The following is a 21,211-nucleotide window of genomic DNA, read 5'->3' on the forward strand; positions in this document are numbered from 1 at the left end:
TGGAATTTCCACTTTAATTCTAACTTTTAATCCTGTACTTATAAATGGCATGTGCAGTACCGGTAGGCCTATAGTTATTGTCCTATATATTAGAATATCTACAGAAGTCACAGCTACTCATAACCTATTTACATTAAATTTTAATCCCAAAAACGTTCTGCTATTCCATAACATACCACAATGTGTTCATTTCCAGGAGGAAATATACATCTTAAGAAGAACTTGCAAAAGACAGCTGTGCCTTCAGTATTTGCATAGACAAAAGCAAAGGAGGGCAGTGAAGCAGAAAAGAAACGAAAAGAGGGACATGACAGGAGACAGCTACTGTTAAACCAAGGAGGCAAAGATAGCAGTGCCTGTGTACCTCCTATGAGTAGCCAGAGTGATTTTTAGGTTATTGATGGCATTTGTCCTTATCCAATTGCTGAAGAATTAGAGGGTTCTTTTTTGCTACTTGCTATACACCGCACGGACGATGGGATAGGAAAGGGGTAGGACTGGGAAGGAATCGGCCGTGGCTCTCCCGGATGCGAGCTCACAGCTGCACGCCCCTAACCGCACGGCCAACTCGCCCGGTAAGATCCATGTATCTCCAGTGGCAAGAGGTAGATATATGGCTTTCAAAACAGCTGGTAAAGTTGCATATGCCAACTGACTTTAAAATTAAGCATCCAACTATGTGGTTGCCTTTGCTCTACAATGCTAAGTAGAGATAAGATCTGACCTAGAGAGTAACCATTATGGAAGCGCGGCACCGTTGGGAAGAGCTGGACTTTTTGTCGTGTTTTCATTTACGACGCGCAGTTGGTTATATTACCAACTGAAAGAAAAGCCTATTTAAACGTATATTTTCATTGAACTGTACAATATACAGCCTAGCATTTTCCTACAGGGCATCAGAGATCGTATTTTGGTTTCTTTCCAAAGTCCTCAAATCTATATATGTTCTGCAGAGTCTGAGTGCTTATGTAAAGAACGTATTATGTTCAAAAGGGCTTAACATCCTTCTTTATTCCAAACGTTATTTTTATTGCTGAAAAGAAAGCAGGGCCAACACAAAAAATTCCGTAGAGCTGGAGAGGAGCACAAACATGGAAATTCTTCAACCACGATCGTTTGAAACTAAGATTGTAAGATTTACCGGAATGTTTCACTTCTTTCGTAGCACAAATTTGCAGTGATTCACTTGGGCGACCAAAATGCAGAACTTAATTCTGATCTCGGTTTCTCCAACGTGAAAATGGTGTTTCAAATAAAAAACACTATGTCATAAACAGGATACATGTTTAAATAAAACAGCACAACACAACGAACAAACCACGATGCGTAAGTACTCGTACTTCAAACAGGATGACGCAGGGAAGGCGACATATTCCGATATTCCTGCAACTTCACTCGCACATTCCGCTATGAGGAAAGTAAGCGGGTGATATCACAGTTGCCAAGGCAACCATCAAGGCCAAGCGGCACTTGGGAGGTAGAGCCAGCTGCTGAATCTCTCGTCTTCACTCAAGCTTACGCGCCGTACTGTAGGTGGCCGACAGTCGGCGCTTTCGTGAGTTTCCCTGGTTCTCATCAAGGTATGCGAGCTCTTGGTGCTCCAAACGCCGTACAAAAAACAATTGCTTTCCGTAAAACCAAATAATGTCATAAGAAAAATACATTTTTTAAAACCATTCTGGTAAAAATAAACGGTGAAGTGGGACTTCACCAACTTCACCTGAAAAGCTGCCCCTGGACTGAGCCGGGATCGAACCTGCCAGGGTGGGGTCAGAAAGCCAGCCCCAAACCGTCTGAGCCACTCAGCGCGGCTAAGGATTTTCTTTTTATACAACAGCTTCCTTACAAGTATCACACTGTAGAGAATTGGTTAGCATCTTTACCACAAATCCTGAGATATCATTCAATAATATTCTGTGATAATAAACCTAACACGCTATTTCGATTGAAGCTATATTACCAATTATTCCACTCTAATTTTAACAGTAATTTTGACATCCTTATAATTATAATATATATTTAAAGTTTAAAAGAGACCGATACCGCTGTTTTTAATTACTAACACCAGCAAAACAAAAACTTATGACCAAATGTTGTAGTAACATTACTATTATTATTATTAGGCCCTATGTCGCACACCATCACTAGAGGGAAACGTCAACAAATATACACCGTAAGGAAGTGAATTTGGCATCTTTAATCTTAAATTTAATTGCAATAATAAATAAGCAACAAGTGTACATGAGCACAAGTACGCCACTTACCGGCGTATTGAAACTCTTATTCATTCCTTATTATTTCTTCGTGAATAGGACAAAAACCACACCTAAACACTACACAGGCATTCATCGTTCTGCCGCACAGTAGTTTTCCGAAAAAATAATGTGAAATATACATAAAAACAACAAAAAACTGCACGTAACATAGTAACATGCGTGTTGACAGTGAGTCTTTACTGACGTAAGATGGCGGCAGCCGCAAGATTTCGGCTTCAATAGCACCACTGCTACGAGAAACAGCGCTGGCTGTCTATTTACTATATGCCTGTGGTGCACGTATAGGGTCAGTGACTCCAAAAATAGCTGCTGAATGTTAAGAACCATGCTTTGCTGAAACGAAGGTCTTGGCCTTGTCTGGAACGGTTCATATGTTGCAAACGTCAGTGGCAATTTGTACATTATTTTTACTGCCTACCTAGTTCTAGCATGAGTACAATAAAGAATTCCACCCCAAATATTAATTCCATATTGCAGATGCGATTGAACTCAGGCAAAGAATACAGATTTTAAGGCTTTTTCAGAAGTAACATTTCTAATTCTGTAAATATATAAATAAGCTTCTGAAATGTAATGATCAAATTTGATGAATTAAAATTCCATTTTGGATAACCAACTATAATTATCCCTTGCTATGTAACATACTTTTTTATTTTTGTAGAGTATAACAGTTCCATCTTTCGGTGTTGTTGTAAGTTGGTACGTGGAGCCTTAGTGTTAGATTGTCCGAGTGTTGCATTGTTTTGTTTTCATTTAAAGCAAGAAGGTGGTTGTATAGCCATTTCTGAGTTTTGGATAGAGTTTCTTGCGCTCTATTGAAGGTGTCCTCCTAAGTTTCGCCCGTGAGTGTGACTACCGTGTCACAAGCATACGAGGTCATTTTACACTACAGTTTAGCTCACACAGATCATTGATATATAACAGAAAAGGAATTTATCCTAACACTGTTTCTTTGGACTCCCATTCTCACTTGAGCAATTTTACTTAGGGTATCCTTGATACTTACCTTTCGTATCCTGTCAGACAGATTCCTCTGAATGAGATTTTGCGAAATATCACGAATGCCAACCTTTTAAAGTTTTACATGGAGTATATTGCGGTCTACAATATAAAATGCCTTTGTAAAATTTAAACATAGAGGAATAGTCCTGTTGAACTCTGAATGGTGTTATACAAATGATCAGTTAAGGAGCATATTGCATCTTGACCGCTAATGCTTGTTCTGAAACCAACAAAAATAATTTCGTGTGGCTATTTCTAACCGAGTGCAGCCCTTGTAATGCAGACCCTCCGATAAGGGTGGGCGGCATCTGCTACGTGTAGGTAACTGCGTATTATTGTGATGGAGGATAGTGTTATATGTGGTGTGTGAGTTGCAGGGATGTTGGAGCAGCACAAACCCCCAGCCCCCGTGCCATTAAAATTAACCAATGAAGGATAAAATCCCCGACCCGGCCGTGAATCGAACCCGGGACCCTCTGAACCGAAGGACAGTACGCTGACCATTCAGCCAACGAGTCGGAATAAAACCAAATGATTTGGCGACAATATGTTTTAATTATTCAGGTAGTAGAATCATTTGGTTTTAATGCATTTCTCTAGTAATTTTAGAAGGTTGGTTGTAAGGGAAATGGGTCTATAATTGCCTAACAGTGTTATATTCTGATTTACGGTTTGGGACTATGATAGCAAATTTGAATGGATTTGGATATTGTCCTTTCATTAGTGACATATTAAAAATGTATTGCAGAGGCTGTAGAATATGTGAACTAATTCTCTTAACTATTTTACAAAAGATGTTTTCATAGCCATTGACTGAGCAATCCTCTAGTTCAGCTATGTGATTTTTATTTCTATTTCTGTTATGGGAATAAAAAAGGTAAATTTTTGTTGAGGTATTGAATGTCTGTCATATGTGTAACAGGAGGTACATCACATCCCCGTGCATTTGAAAGAAGCGCCTTAACGAACGCTATCTATCGAACAAATCTTGAAACAGCTAGTGCATAAAGTTGGGACATTGACCAGAAGATGTCACTACTAAATGACAGAGTAATATGTCATTTTATAGTTTCCTAAACTGACTGGATTTCCTTTCTTTGTTTTGGTGTATCACAAGAAGTTCGCCCATCTATCCATAGATGCTTTTACTAAAAAATTGAGGTCATGCACTCTGGTGCAAAGTGGTATAATTAGAGATTTAAAGCTTTTTGTTTTTAGGTTTTCTCAACTGAATTAACTTTTATTATTTTGATACTTCAAGGCTTGCAACACCTTCTTCTTATCCCACCAGCGTTGGTTTTTAACCAATCATAAATTTTCTGTATTTATTTTTCAGCCAATCACAGGCTTCTTGTAACCTCTTGATTATCCAATAAAATGAGGGGGTGTGTCCGGATTTTATCCAGAGCCTTCTCGAAACTTACCCTCGGGTATAAAAGCTGCGGCTTTTTCAAGTCAACTTCTCTTATTGATCGTCGAGTTACTGAGTGTGTGTGTTAAAAGGGGAGGCAGGGTTCATCATTCTTCGGCAGGCAGACCATCAGCCAAGGTAATTGCCACCAGTTTTCTATCTCTGTAGCTACAGCATCACCACAAACTGACCCGAGGAGAATGTTCTAACCTTTAACTATGTAACCGTCTGTTTCTAAAATGTAAATCTTCTTCTTTCTCATATTATATTTCATAAAGACTTTAAATCGGGGATGGAAAGTGCGCTAACCTCTCGAATTCCCCTTCAATTTATCTTGAGCTGACTACGATTTTGTAACTGTTTTCTCCTGTAAATCATTAAGTAAATTGTCTTTCTAGTCACCTCAGTAATGTAGGATTAGCCTCTGCATCATAGGCCACAAGCCCAAGTAGGGATTTATAAACGTTATTTTCAAGGAGCGCGAGTATATGCCTCCATACATTTTTGAGTTTGGTACAGTAATTTAACCAGTTCTTCTTTTTCACGAAGGCCAAATAGCATGGGTATCAGATATCCCCGTATTAACTAAGGTACTTAACATGGTATTTTATATTGTAGTTTGGGCCTGGAGAGGCCATAAATTGTAAGGTATCGTGTAAAGTTGCCTTGAGTAGGCCGTAAAAGTTAGGGAGCGCAGTCTACTTGCTTGAATTTGTAGAGCATGTAAGCTCTTTCCTGATATTTGTGTAATAATGTGTGGTGCCTTTGGAAGGCCGCAAAATGTAACAGTTGGAGCAAAGTGATTTAGAAAAATGTGTTTTGCGGGATATCTCTCCTTTTCAACCCGTGTAAACGCAACATAAACAATGTTGGGACCTTTGTAAAGTATGAGCATGAAGTTCAAAATTGTAACTGCACTTTTCTAGGTTTTCCCTGTTTTTTCATTTTGTACCTCACTACTTGTACCTGGAAAGTTGTTTGATAAAATTTAATTTCTAAAGAGAAATATAACCTTTATTTTAAAGTTAAAAAACTCCGTAACATGTGGTAACAGAGCGTGGTTGAATGGATCTAGATAAAGCCCTTTTTGACGGCTAAACGTAGAATTCGCTCCGAACTCTAAGAATTTTTTCGATTGCTGGAAAATTTTCCAAATTGTTTTTATTCTGTCAACATGTCTGGTCCTCGCGAAGTCCTCACTCCCGGGTACTTGCGCAAGGAGGTATTGATTTATCAGCTTCTAATTAGAAAGGTCCAATCTGGAGGCACGGTTGTGGCAGATATTGCAAAACTTAAAGAGTCATTAGAACTTCCTCTTTGCATCCCAGGTTTTGGGGAGAAAGACGTTGATGAGGCTCAACCCACTATCACAGACAATACCACCGATCTACCGGCAGTAGTCAGTTTTTGAAGTGAGTGATCCATCTGCCAACCGCCTTAAAAGAGTACAGGCTAGACTGTTTCATTTCTACAATAGGGCTAGGGACCTATTGTCTCTAAAGTTAAAGGATGATCATGCTAATGAGGCTAGCAATTTGGTTGACCATCTGTCAGATATGTCCAATAGCGTTAGCCAATTGTTGTCTGGGGCCGCTACTCCCCAAAGCGACCAAGTTCCTTTGATAAACTTGGCTACTGAGGAAGATTCTGGTAAAGCTATAGAAAGTAGGAATTCTGTCGCTACTCAAGAAACATCTGCCCCATCGGAAACTGAGTCTGGTCATCCAAGACAACTTCCACCTTTCTTTTTGACTAATGCTGCGTTCGATCCTTCTCAATCTCCTATGCCGTCACCTATTATGTCACCCTGTTTCAGTAGTTTGCCTCACCCAATGGCTATGTTGCTTAAGGGCATTTCAACATTTTCAGTAAATTCAACTAATGACGTCATTTCCTTCCTAAGGTTCTTAGTAGAATTTCAAGACCATGCGCAAGTGTTTCCCCTGTCGCATTCTCAAATACTTCAAATTATGTATCCTTATTCTGTAGGCGTCCTTTTGGACAAAATTGTTAAGGCAATAGCTGATCGATCTTCCATAGAAGACTACCCAGCCCACCTTTTAGCAAACATTATTCCGGCTAGAGCAATGTCATCATTAATTCAAAAGTTCTATTCTACAGTACAGCGGTTGGGTAAAAATCTGGCAGACTTTATTCAAGACATTAAGTTTTACACCAGGATTTTCGCACTTCATTTCTCCGAAGACCAAATTGTGCAAACGATTGTTGAAGGCATGTCTCCGCCCTATAGTTCGTATCTATGTTTTGCAACTCGACCTCAAACCTTCTCGGAATTAGAGGCAATGGCTGTGTCAGCGGAAGGAGTAAGGTACGCTGACACATTACGGGTCGCTATGGAGCCCCTCCGTCTTCTGAGTGTTCTCGGCCACCACCTCGCCGAAGCCTTCCAACTCGCAAATGTTATGCTTGTCACTACTTGTACCTGAAAAGTTGTTTGATAAAATTTAATTTCTGAAGAGATATATAACCTTTATTTTAAAGTTAAAAAACTCCGTAGCATGTGGTAACAGAGCGTGGTTGAATGGGTCTAGATAAAGCCCTTTTTGACGGCTAAACGTAGAATTTCATGTGCCCACTGATAAAATCTAGTGGGACTAATAACGGGGCAGGTTCATCTGAAGGTTGTTTTAAATGCGGCACTTTTGCTCACCTTGCCAAGAATTGCACCAATTTGGTTTAGATTAAAAAGAGGAGAGGGGAGGTAAATATTAAACCTAGCCTACCAACACCAGATGAGACACTTGGATGAGAATTATTGGTTATCGAAAGTAAAAAGTATGCTAGACAAAATAGGAATGGGGCTATATTGGGATAAGGAGATGAACGGTGAAGAAAACAGCTTCATTAAAATATTAACGATTAGAGTAAAGGACATAGAGAGACAGGCGATTAGGGCAGAATGTGAAACTAAAAGAACACTAGTAGAATTTTGTGGAATTATCCAAAACATGTCAATAAGAAAAATAGAATCACAAATAGGGAACTAAGAGGTGTGTTGTGGTGGCTTTTGGGTTTATACAAAAATAAGGGAATAAGAGAGAACCATAACGTAAATCAGTGTTTATTTTGTGATGACATAATGGGAGAAGCCCATTTACTGAGAACATGTAAGGGAACGGAGGCACTGAGAACTAAATACCTTGGAGATGAATATAAATTAAAAGTAGAAAGAGAGAAAGAATTTTATACAATAACCAAATTGTTAAATAAAGAATGGATCACCCCAGGAAAACTAGCTAAATTTTTCTGTATTCTAAGAAACATGTGGAAGAAAGAAATTAAAATGAGATTAGTAATAACAGAAAGTAATAACAGTACTGGTAAATGATATTAAATGTAATATACATGAGCATGAGGATGACTGTACAACAAGAGATCTCGGAAATATCAGATATGTATTCACTATAGAGTTTAAGTCGCTAAGAACTAAGGGCGACTATAGTTATAAGTTTAGCACTATGTTTCTTTTATAGTTGTTCAGTGTTCCTTCATATATTAGATATTGTATATTTCTAAGTAGCAGATTTAGTTCATCAATATGCTAACAGTAATGAGTTCCTTACAATGAGGTAGTTTGCTGTGTGTTAGCCTGTTTTATTTGCTGTGGGATTGTTAATTAGTATGTTTTGGCTGCTGTAGTATAGTAGAGTAGGGAGAGGAAGAGATAGGCCTAACCTATCTCAAGCCCAGTGTTGACTCAGCACTTCTGCATGTGTAGATTAGAGTAAGGTGTGATGACAATGAAAGTTACAAGCGCAGCAGAGAGATAATATGATGATTGTACAACAAGAGATCTCGGAAATAGCAGATATGTATGAGTTAATAAGAGTTCAAGAAGTATATGGCAGAAGGAATCGAAAAGATAATAGCAATAACTACAAGTATTGTTACTGTTATACAAGCACTTGCGTCAAATATAGTAATGGTAAGATACATGGTGGCATTTAAGCATGCAGTGGAACAGATTGATATACCTGTAAAGGTTATTTAAATGCCTGTGAAGGCGCTTTTGTAACTTGCCTGAAAAGGTTTCACATAATATGTAGTATCTGCTGGAAAGTGGGTATTCACACTTATTTAATTTATTTCTGCTGTGAAGTAGAAGTGTGTGCTTTTTGTTAGTTTGCCGCAAGGTGAGCAGTTACATTGTTTGATAATGATCATTTTTTCGTTAATTTCAGTGTATAAATAAACTAAGGTAAGATACATGTTGTCCTAGACAATATAGCAATGCTAACGTCTAGGACAAAACAAATTTTATTCAGTATAGTTAAACAAATGTAAGAGGAAAATGTTAAATGTTAAGCATGTATCAAAATTGAACAAATTGCAATAAAAGAGTGCTCTCTCCCATAATTCCGGAATCCGGAACTAGGGGATGGGTGTACTCCAATGTTCAATTGCACCAATATCAATAGTACACCATCTTGCTCAACTTCTGGTGCTACCTCCCCTAACCCTGATAACAGGAAATGACTAGCACCATCGGCTGAGCCGGCATGTTCACCTTCCCGAGGCTCAGCCCCTTTAAACCAAGAAAAAGTTCTGTTAAGGATGAAATATCTTCTAATTTATCATTTGAAGGCCCCAGAGAATGTCTTAGGATTGCGGCAGAGACCCCTGCATTCTTGCCATTTTTGAAAATTGAAATGAACAACGAACCCGTCACTGCTCTATTAAACTCTGGAAGTGTGAGTTCCATAATTTCGGAAGAATGGTATTCTAAATTAAAACCTGCTTGTACGTTTCCGGACTATTGCTCCTCTTCTAATAAATATGTTTCGGCTAACTCATCTCCATTAGAAACTTTAGGTCTCATTTTGGCTAAAGTTCGTGTTTCAAAATTTACCTGGAATGTGAAATTATTTGTTGCTAGACACTTGTCTTGCCCTGTAACATTGGGGGCTGATTTCATGTCCAATACTGGTCTTGTACTCGACATTCAGAGCAAGTCGTGCACCTTCAAATTTGCTCGTAGCTGTACTATTTCACTTTTGAAATGTAATTCTGTGTCATGTTCATCTGTTTCGCCTACCCAGAGTGAGATGTCATTAGATCTTAGGCATCTACCTGAGGAGCAGGCTGAAAGTATTCGAAGGTTGTGTCGGTCCTTTCCTGGTGTATTCCCAGATACTCTTGGCGTCACTGACCTTATCGAATATAAGATCGAGGTAACAGATTGTATTCCAGTTAGGTTTCGGCTTTATAGGCTGTCGCTATCTAAAATGAACGCTCTCAAGGAAATCATTGATCAGATGTTAAAGGATGGTATCATTCGACCTTCAAAGTCGGCGTATTCATCGCCCATTTTTCTTGTGCCGGAACCCCAAGGGGGATTTAGGCCTGTGATTGATTTCAGGGCTTTGAATCGTAAGGTGGTGTTGCAATCTGTGCCCCTTCCTGATCTTCATTCTTGTTTTTCATGGTTTCGAAAAGCCAAGTCCTTTACCAACCTCGATCTTAATCAGGCTAATAGCCAGATACCTCTAGCAGAAGAATCGAAATATCTAAAGGCGTTCGCCACGGATTGGAACTTGTACGAATACAACCGCGTGCCTTTCGTGCTCCCCACTGGTGCAGCTGTTCTTTCTAGACTGCTAAATAGGGTCTCCTCGGACATCAAATTCGAATACCTGTATCACTACCTCGATGATATCGTCGTGTTTTCTGAGACCACTGAAGAACACCTAGATCAAATAAAGAAAGTACTCAATCGCCTTCGTAAGGCTGGGTTGACTGTGAAATTATCTAAGGTAGATTTTGCTAAACCTTCCATGTCGTTTTAGGGCATATTGTGTCGCCCGATGGTGCTTCCATTTTTCATTCCAGAACACGAGCTATCCGTGATTTCAAACCTCCTAAGGTCATCGAAGGCATTGGCAGGTTTATAGGAATGGTGAATTTCTTCAGGAAATTTATTACTAACTTCGCTAACAGAGCGGCGACCCTGAACTTACTGCGTAGGAAAGGCGTCAAATTTGAATGGAGGCCGTCCCATCAAGCTGCTTGTGAAGATCTTAAATTAGCTCTTCGTAACGCCCCTGTATTAGCCATTGTCCAAACAGACGCCTCGTCATCTGCTGTTACCGCTGTCTTTCTTCAGGAAACGGATCTCGGAAGGCGACCAATCGCCGATGCTTCTAGGACCTTATCAGCTCAAGTAGCCAAATATTCCATCAATGAACTTGAGGTTTGGCAGTATTTTTTGCCCTAGAGACGTTCCACCTTTATTTGGAACATGTCAAATTTGACTTAGAAACGGATAACCAAGCCTTAATTTCTGGGTGATTTCCGACAAAAGAGTAGCGTTACAAAAATGTTGCAATGTTTGGGTTGGGAAGAATTGAGAGAAAGAAGAAGAGCTGCTCGACTAAGTGGAATGTTCCGAGCTGTCAGCGGAGAGATGGCGTGGAATGACATTAGTAGACGAATAAGTTTGAATGGCGCTTATAAAAGTAGGAAAGATCACAATATGAAGATAAACGAATATTCCTATAAACGAATATTTGCCCCAATTTGTCCTCTTGAATTCCAACCTTATCTTCATATTGTGATCTTTCCTACTTTTAAAGACACCAATCAAACTTATTCGTCTACTGATGTGCTCCCATGCCTTCTCTCCACTGACACCTCGGAACATGCCACATAGTCGAGCAGCTAGTCTCTTTCTCCCAAGTCTTCCGAACCCTAACTTTGCAACATTTTTGTAACGCTACTCTTTTGTCGGAAATCACCCAGAACAAATCGAGCTGCTTTTCCTTGGATTTTTTCCAGTTCTTGAATCAAGTAATCCTGGTGAGTGTCCCATAAACTGGAACCATACTCTAGTTGGAGTCTTACCAAAACTTTTTTGCCCTCTCCTTTACATCCTTACTACAAACCCTAAATAACCTCATAACCATGTGCAGAGATCTGTACCCTTTATTAACAATCATGTTTATGTGATTATCCCAAGGAACGTCTTTTCTTATATTAACACCTAGATACTTACAATGATCTCCAAAAGGAACATTCACCCCATCAATGCAGTAATTAAAACTGAGAGGACTTTTCCTATTTGTGAAACTCTCAACCTGACTTTTAACCCCGTTTATCAACATATACTTGCCCACCGTCCATCTCACAACACTATCGAGGTCACTCTGCAGCCGCTCACAATCTTGTAACTTATTTATTACTTTGTACAGAATAACATCATCTGCAAACAGCCTTATCTCTGATTCCAGTTCCTTACACATATCATTGATATATATAAGAAAATAAAGGTCGAATAACACTGCCTTGAGGAATTCCTCCCTTAATTATTACAGGGTCAGATAAAGCTTCGCCTACTCTAGTACTCGGAGTTCTATTTTCTATATATATATAGCCACCCATTCAGTCACTCTTTTTGCTAGTTCAATAGCACTCATTTTTGCCAGTAGTCTTCCATGATCTACCCTATGAAATGCCTTAGATAGGTCAATTGCAATGCAGTCCATTTCGCCTCCTGAATCCAGGATATATGCTATATCTTGCTGAAATCCTACAACCTGAACTTCAGTGGAATAACATTTCGTAAACCCAAACTGCCTTCTGTCAAACCAGTTATTAATTTTGCAAACATGTCTAATATAATCAGAAATAAAGCTTTCCCAAAGCTTACATGCAATGCGTGTCAAACTTACTGGCCTGTAATTTTCAGCTTTATGTCTATCAGGCTTTCCTATATACACAGGGGCTACTATAGCAACTCTCAATTCATTTGGTATAGCTCCTTCAACCAAACAATAACCAAATAAGTATTTCAGATATGGTACTATATCCCAACCCATTGCCTTTAGTATATCCCAGAAATCTTATCAATTCGAGCTGTTTTTTTTATTTTTCAAATTTTGTATCTTACTGTAAATGTCATTGTTATCATAGGTAAATTTTAATACTTCTTTAGTATTACTCACCTCCCCTATCTGGACATTATCCTTGTAACCAAAAATCTTTACGTACTACTGACTGAATACTTCTGTCTTTTGAAAATCCTTGCATACACACTCCCCCTGTTCATTTATGATCCTTGGAATTTCCTTCTTGGAACTTGTTTCTGCCTTACAGTACCTATATACCCTTCCATTTTTCACTAAAATTGGTATGACCAACAATTATGCTTGTCATCATCGTATCTTTAGCTGACTTCTTTGCTAGATTCAATTTCTCCTTACTTCCATAACCATTTCTAACTCTATTTCGTTCCAACCTGCCCCTCCTTCTTAGTCTCTTTATTTCTCTGTTATAACATAGTGGATCTTTACCATTCCTTACCACCTTTAAAGGTACAAACATATTTTCATATTCCTCAACAATTGCTTTAAACCCATACCAGAGTCGGTTTACATTTTTATTTACCATTTTCCAGCGATCATAGTCACACTTTAAAAACTCCCTCATGCCTGTTTTATCAGCCATATGGTACTGCCTAATAGTCCTAATTTTAATACCTTCCTTTCTTTCACATTTATTTTTAACTACGACAAAATCAGCTGCGTAATCAATAATACCATCTATTACTTCTGTTTATCTATAGAGCTCATCTGGTTTTATCAGCACCACATCCAAAATATTCTTCACTCTAGTTGGTTCCATCACTTTCTGAATCAGCTGTCCTTCCCATATTAACTTATTTGCCATTTGCTGTTCATGCTTCCTGTCGTTCGCTTTACCTTCCCTATTGACATTTGGTAAATTGAGATCATCTGCTACTAACACATTCCCTTCCATATCATTTCCAACATAGCTGATTATCTTATCAAATAATTCTTAAAGAGCGTCAGCGCTACCCGTTCCCGGTCTGTACACTCCAAAGACACCACGTCGCCTATTATCATTAGAGATGAGCCTTACCACCAGAATTTCATGTTTTTCACCCTTAACTGTTTTCGTAGCTTACAAAGTCTTCTTTCACCAGAATAAAAACTCCCCCTCCTACCATTCCTATCCTATCACTATCATACACACTCCAGTTCCGTGAGAATATTTCTGCTTCCATTATATCATTTTTCAGCCATGATTCAACTCCTATTACAATATCTGGTAGTTATATATATATTAAATTGCTTAATTCGATTCCTTTGTTTACAATGCTGGATATTTTGCTTTGTTTTTGCGTATCACAAGAAGTTAGCACTTTTCTCCATAGATGGCTCTACTAAAAAAACTGAGGTCATGCACTCTGGTGAAAATTGGTATAATCAAATATATAAAGAAGTTTTGTGTTTTTGGGTTTTCTCAACTGAATTGACTTTTATTATTTTGATACTTCAAGGTTTGCAACACCTTCTTCTCATCCCATCAACGTTGGTTTTTAACCAATCATACATTTTCTGTATTTATTTTTCAGCCAATCATAGGCTTCTTGTAACTTTTTGATTATTCAATAAAATGAGAGGGTGTGTCCGGATTTTACAGAGAGCCTTCTTGAAACTTACAAAAAACCAAACCCCATGGCACGTCAGCCATTGAAGGGCCTTGGCCTGCCAAGCACCGCTGCTCAGCCCGAAGGCCTGTAGATTGCGAGGTGTCGTGTGGTCAGCACAACGAATCCCCTCGGCCGTTATTCTTGGCTTTCGAGACCGGGGCCACTATCTCACCGTCAGATAGCTCCTCAATTATAATCACGTAGGCTGAGTGGACCTAGAACCAGCCCTCAGGTCCAGGTAAAAATCCCTGTCCTGTCCGAGAATCGAACCCGGGGCCTCCGGGTAAGAGACAGGCACACTACCCTTACACCACGGGGCCGGCTTTTGAAATTTATCCTCGGGTATAAAGTCTGCGGCTTTTTCAAGTTAACTTGTCGTACTGATCCTCGAGTTACTGAGTGTGTTTGTTAAGAGGGGAGGCGGGGTTCATCCTCATTCTTCGGCAGGCACACCATCAGCCAAAGTATTGGCCACCAGTTTTTTTATCTCTGTAGCTATCTCCACAAAGTGACCCGAGGTGAAGTTTCTAACCTTTAACTATGTAACCGTCTGTTTCTAAAATGTAAATCTTCTTCTTTCTCATATTAAATTTCATAAAGACTTAAACTGTAAATCGGGGATAGAGAGTGCGCTAACCTCTCGAATTCCCCTTCAATTTATCTTGAGGTGACTACGATTTTGTAACTGTTTTCTCCTGTAAATCATTAAGTAAGTTGTCTTTCTAGTCACCTCAGTAGTGTAGGATTAGCCTCAGCATCATAGGGCCACAAGCCCAAGGAGGGTTTTAAAAACTGGTTTTTAAGGAGCGCAAGTGTACGCCTCCATACATTTTTCAGTTTGGGCCAGTAATTTAACCTGTTCTTCTTTTTCACGAAGGCCCAGTAGTATGGGTGCTAGATAGTGATGGGCAGTCTGAGGCGAGGTCTTGATATTTCTCGGGAATTCTCGAGACTAGCGCAGGCACTATCTCTCGCGAGAAATTTCGAGAGACCTCGAGAGCGTTGTCCCCGCATTGTGCGGTGAGCAGCGTGTCGTAGGCCTACAGGTAGTTGGAGCTGAATGTTGTTTGTGCCAAATATGCGAATAGCCAACCACGGGCCTTCTCAGTTTTGTAAATACATGTCATCAAACGACTAGGGCGTTCATTTCTACCCAGGTCTCTTTTGACGCAGTATAACATAGGTATAAAGGATACGCATTCTGGCGTTGTATGCACTGGTAGGTACACGAATGAGTGGTTTAAGTACAGAACCTGAGAGCTTCTGTAGGTACACGTACCTGGATAGGTGGAGGCGTGCATTCTTCGAACTCGAGACGAGGCAAGATGCAACCACCATTACGCTTGAGTGAAATGTGTAATCTAAAATGCTACTTTGCTCCAATTCTTTCGACAGGTAGGTGCACATCGTTATCAGACTCCACATTCAGTAACATATTATGATCACTGCTTGTGTTTACCGATATTTTGATGACGAAGGAAATAATTCCTTACAATGTTATAGAGTATTCGTGTCATAATTAGGTACTTCGATATATGACGGTGCAATGTGAAATTGTGTCTAATTGTACCGGTACGCGACAACTTGAAAGGGGATATCCGAAACGCAACGTAAGTTGTTGATGTCGGTTATTTTGAAGAGATGTCACATAGCACAGCCCACTGTGTTGCTTATTAAAAAGAAGTAAAATACGTCGGCAGGAATACTTCTGGGATGATTCGTCACTTACTAACGCATATTCTCAACGAAGAGGAATCGTCACAGAACACCCCCGGCCCGGTCTGCATCACAAGAAGCTACCCTTTCGACTAGTGATGGGTAGTCTGAGACGAGATCTCGAGATTTCCCGAGACTAGCGCAGACAATATTTCTCGCGAGAAATTTCGAGGGATCTCGAGAGCGTTGTCCCTGCAATGTGTGGCAAGCAGCGTGTCGTAGCCCTGCAGGTAGCCGGAGCTGAGTGTTGTTTTCGCCGAGTATGCGAATAGCAAATTACGCACCTTCTCCATTCCGTGAATACGTGTCAACAAGCTGCTACGGCGTTCATTTTTCTCATTTCTAGCGATGTCTATTTTAATGCCAAACCAAACCAAACCCCATGGCATTTCAGCCCTTGAAGGGCCTTGGCCTACCAAGCGACCGATGCTCAGGCCCAAGGCCTGCAGATTACGAGGTGCCGTGTGGTCAGCACGACGAATCCTGTCGGCCGTTATTCTTGGCTTTCTAGACCGGGATCCCTATCTCACCGTCAGATAGCTCCTCAATTCTAATCACGTAGGCTGAATGGACCTCGAACCAGCCCTCAGGTCCAGGTAAAAATCCCTGACCTGGCCGGGAATCGAAGCCGGTTCCTCCGGGTAAGAAGCAGGCACGCTACCCCTACACCACGCTATTTTGATGCAGTAAAACATAATCATAAAGGATACGCATTCTGGCTTTGTATGCAGTGGTAAGTACACGAATGAATATGCTAAGTACAGAAACTGACGGCTACAGTAGGTACACCTACCTCGATACTAGAGGCGTGCATTCTTCGAACTCGAGACGAGGCAAGATGCAACCACCATTACGGATGAATGGAATGTGTAATCTAAAATGCTTGAGTTTGCTCCAATTCTTTCGACAGGTAGGTGTACATCGTTATCGGACCCCACATTCAATATCATATTATGATCACTGCTTGTGTTTACCGATATTTTGATGACGAAGGAAATAATTCCTTACAATGTTATAGAGTATTCGCGTCATAATTGGGTACTTCGATATATGACGGTGCAATGTGAAATTGTGTCTAGTTGTACCGGTACGCGACAACTTGAAAGAGGATATCCGAAACGCAACGTAAGTCGTTGATGTCGGTTATTTTGAAGAGATGTCACATAGCACAGCCCACTGTGTTGCTTATTCAAAAAAAGTAAAATACGTTGGCAGAAATACTTCTGGGATGACCCGACACATAAAAACACATAATATAAATGAAGATGAATAGTCGCAGAACACTTCCGGCCCGGTCTGAATCACAAGAAGCTACCCTCCCGACAACGATTGTGAGGCATCCAGGTAGGTTTACATCCTAATAACAGTTATTAACAAATTATACGGTTTATTCAGCTACGACGTCCACCTGACATAACTCGTGAACAGTTTAAGATACTGGCATTCTGTCTTCAATTTCGTTAATGGTATAAAGGAGTTAAGATAGACACCAAACCAATGCCCACCACAATAGTGCAGGTCTATATGCCTACTAGTTCAGCGGATGATGAAGAAATTGAAAGAATATATGAGGAGATAGAAGATTTAATACAATATGTCAAAGGTGACGAGAATCTAATTGTGATGGGAGACTGGAACGCAGTGGTAGGCCAAGGAAGAGAAGGTAGCACAGTAGGAGAATTTGGATTGGGACAAAGGAACGAAAGAGGAAGTCGGCTGGTTGAATTCTGCACTGACCATAATTTAGTCCTCGCCAATACTTGGTTCAAACACCACAAACGACGGCTGTATACGTGGACGAGACCTGGAGACACTGGAAGGTATCAAATAGACTTCATTATGATTAGGCAGAGATTCAGAAACCAGGTGTTGGATTGCAAAACTTTCCCAGGAGCAGACGTGGACTCTGACCACAACTTGTTGGTCATGAAATGCCATCTGAAGTTGAAGAAATTGAAGAAAGGAAAGAATGCAAAAAGATGGGATCTAGACAAGTTGAAAGAAAAGAGTGTGATGGATTGTTTCAAGGAACATGTTGCACAAGGACTAAATGAAAAGGCCGAAGGAAACACAGTAGAGGAAGAGTGGAGAGTCATGAAAAATGAAGTCAGTAGGGCTGCTGAAGAAATGTTAGGAAGGAAGAAAAGATCAACTAAGAATCAGTGGATAACTCAGGAGATACTAGACCTGATTGATGAACGACGAAAATACAAGAATGCTAGAAATGAAGAGGGCAGAAAAGAATACAGGCGATTAAAGAATGAAGTGGATAGAAAGTGCAAGGTAGCTAAGGAAGAATGGCTGAAGGAGAAGTGCAAGGATGTCGAAGGCTGTATGGTTCTGGGAAAGGTAGATGCTGCATACAGGAAAATCAAGGAAAACTTTGGAGAAAGGAAATCTAGGTGTATGAATATTAAGAGCTCAGATGGAAAGCCACTTCTAGGGAAAGAAGACAAAGCAGAAAGATGGCAGGAGCATATCCAACAGTTGTATCAAGGTAACGATGTAGATAATTTGGTTCTGGAACATGAAGAGGCTGTTGATGCTGATGAAATGGGAGACCCAATTTTGAGGTCAGAGTTTGACAGAGCTGTGAGTTACCTAAATAGGAACAAGGCACCTGGAATTGATGATATTCCCTCTGAATTACTGACTGCCTTAGGAGAAGCCAGCATGGTAAGGTTATTTCATTTAGTGTGCAAGATGTATGAGACAGGAGAAGTCCCATCCGATTTTCGGCAGAATGTTGTTATACCTATTCCCAAGAAAGCCGGTGCTGACAGGTGTAAAAACTACCGCACTATTAGTTTAGTATCTCATGCCTGCAAAATTTTAACACGTATTATTTACAGAAGAATGGAAAAACAAGTTGAAGCTGAGTTGGGGGAAGATCAATTTGGCTTCAGAAGAAATGTAGGAACACGTGAAGCAATCCTGACTTTACGTCTGATCTTAGAGGATCGAATCAAGAAGGACAAGCCCACGTACATGGCATTCGTAGATCTAGAAAAGGCATTCGATAATGTTGATTGGACCAGGCTATTTATGATTCTGAAGATGATAGGGATCAGATACCGGGAACGAAGAATTATCTACAGTCTGTATAAAAATCAGTCTGCAGTGATAAGAATCGAGGGCTTTGAAAAAGAAGCAGCAATCCAGAAAGGAGTGAGGCAAGGCTGCAGTTTGTCCCCTCTCCTTTTCAATGTTTACATAGAACAGGCAGTAAAGGAAATCAAAGAGAAATTTGGAAATGGAATCACAGTCCAAGGAGAGGAAATCAAAACCTTGAGATTTGCGGATGATATTGTTATTTTATCTGAGACTGCAGAAGATCTCGAGAAGTTGCTGAATGGTATGGATGAAGTCTTAGGTAAGGAGTACAAGATGAAAATAAATAAGTCCAAAACAAAAGTAATGGAGTGCAGTCGAACGAAGGCAGGTGATGTAGGAAATATTAGATTAGGAAACGAAGTCTTAAAGGAAGTAGATGAATATTGTTACTTGGGTAGTAAAATAACCAACGATGGCAGAAGTAAGGAGGACATAAAATGCAGACTAGCACAAGCAAGGAAGAGCTTTCTTAAGAAAAGAAATTTGCTCACTTCAAACATTGATATCGGAATTAGAAAGATGTTTTTGAAGACTTTTGTGTGGAGCGTGGCATTGTATGGAAGTGAAACATGGACAATAACTAGCTCAGAAAGAAAGAGAATAGAAGCTTTTGAAATGTGGTGTTACAGAAGAATGCTGAAGGTGAGATGGATAGATCGAATCACGAATGAAGAGATACTGAATCGAATTGGTGAGAGGAGATCGATTTGGCTAAATTTGACGAGAAGAAGAGATAGAATGATAGGACACATCTTAAGACACCGAGGACTTGTTCAGTTGGTTTTTGAAGGAAGTGTAGGTGGCAAGAACGGTAGGGGTAGACCAAGGTATGAATATGACAAACAGATTAGAGCAGATGTAGGATGCAATAGTTACGTAGAAATGAAAAGGTTAGCACAGGATAGGGTGGCATGGAGAGCTGCATCAAACCAGTCTATGGACTGATGACTCAAACACATAAAGGAGTTCAAAATTCAACATGCAGTGCTTTCCTAGGATTTTGAAAAAAAATTACGTCACACACGTTTCCAAATGAGAATTGCTGATGATAACTATCAAGCTTACACTCGTAGTTACTGGGACGTCGCACAGCTCGCAGCACACGAGAATCGGTCTCGAGAGCGTTGCCCATCACCCATGCTGAAAGAATTGGAGCAAAATTGGGCATTTTAGATTACACGTTCCACCCATGTGTAATCGCGGTTGTATATGTTGCAAAGCACATCTTCCCCGTTTCAGGTTCGAATAATGCACGCCTCTAGTATCCAAGTAGGTGTACGTCCTATGTGCAGTTATTCACAAATTATGCATGGTTATTGAGCTAAGATGTCCACCACAAATAAGTCTTGAACAGTTTAAGATGCTGACATTCTGTTTTCACTTTCGTTAATGATATTAATGGGTTCATAGTTGAACATGCAGTACTTCTCCAGGATTTTGACAAAATGTATTGGCTGACGCGTTTTCATATGAGAACGTTATTTCACGCAATAACTGCCAATGATACACTATCAAGTTTACAGTCGTATTTACTGCTACGTCGCACAGCTTGCACTACAGGAGGATGGGTCTCGTGATTCTCGCGAGAGTCTCGAAATCTGCGACGTCAGTTTCGAGAGTCCCGAGCGAGAGCGTTGCACATCACTAGTACTATATATTCCTGTATTAACTAAGGTACTTAACATGGTATTGTATATTGTAGGTTGGGCCTAGAGAGGCCATACATTGTAAGGTATTGTGTAAAGTTGCCTTGAGTAGGCCGTAAAAGGTAGGGAGCGCAGTCTCCTTGGTTGAATTTCTGATATATGTATAATGTTGTGTAGCGCATTTGGAAGGCCGTAAATTGTAACAGTTGGAGCAAAGTGCTCTTGAATGTGTTTTTGGGGGATATCTCTCCTTTTCTACCTGTCTAAACGCAACATTAACGATGTTGGGACCTTTGTAAAGTATGAGCTTGAAGCTCAAAATTGCAACTGCTCTTTTCTGGTTTTTCCTGGTTTCTCTATTTTGTACCTCATGAATTGTACCTGAAAATTTGTTTGTTAAAATTTAATGTCTGAAAAGAAATGTAGGCTTTATTTTAAAATTTTAAATTAATCTTTGACTTTCGTAGATAGACCCATTCCAGCCCGCATCTTCTTTCACCTCTCTGTTCCATGCAAACTCCGGAGCAATATGTATGTCACTAGGTTCTTTGCAAGTATTTACTATTTTGTCAGC

The sequence above is a fragment of the Anabrus simplex genome, chromosome 2 (assembly GCF_040414725.1).
Source record: "Anabrus simplex isolate iqAnaSimp1 chromosome 2, ASM4041472v1, whole genome shotgun sequence".
Taxonomy (NCBI): Eukaryota; Metazoa; Arthropoda; class Insecta; order Orthoptera; family Tettigoniidae; genus Anabrus; species Anabrus simplex.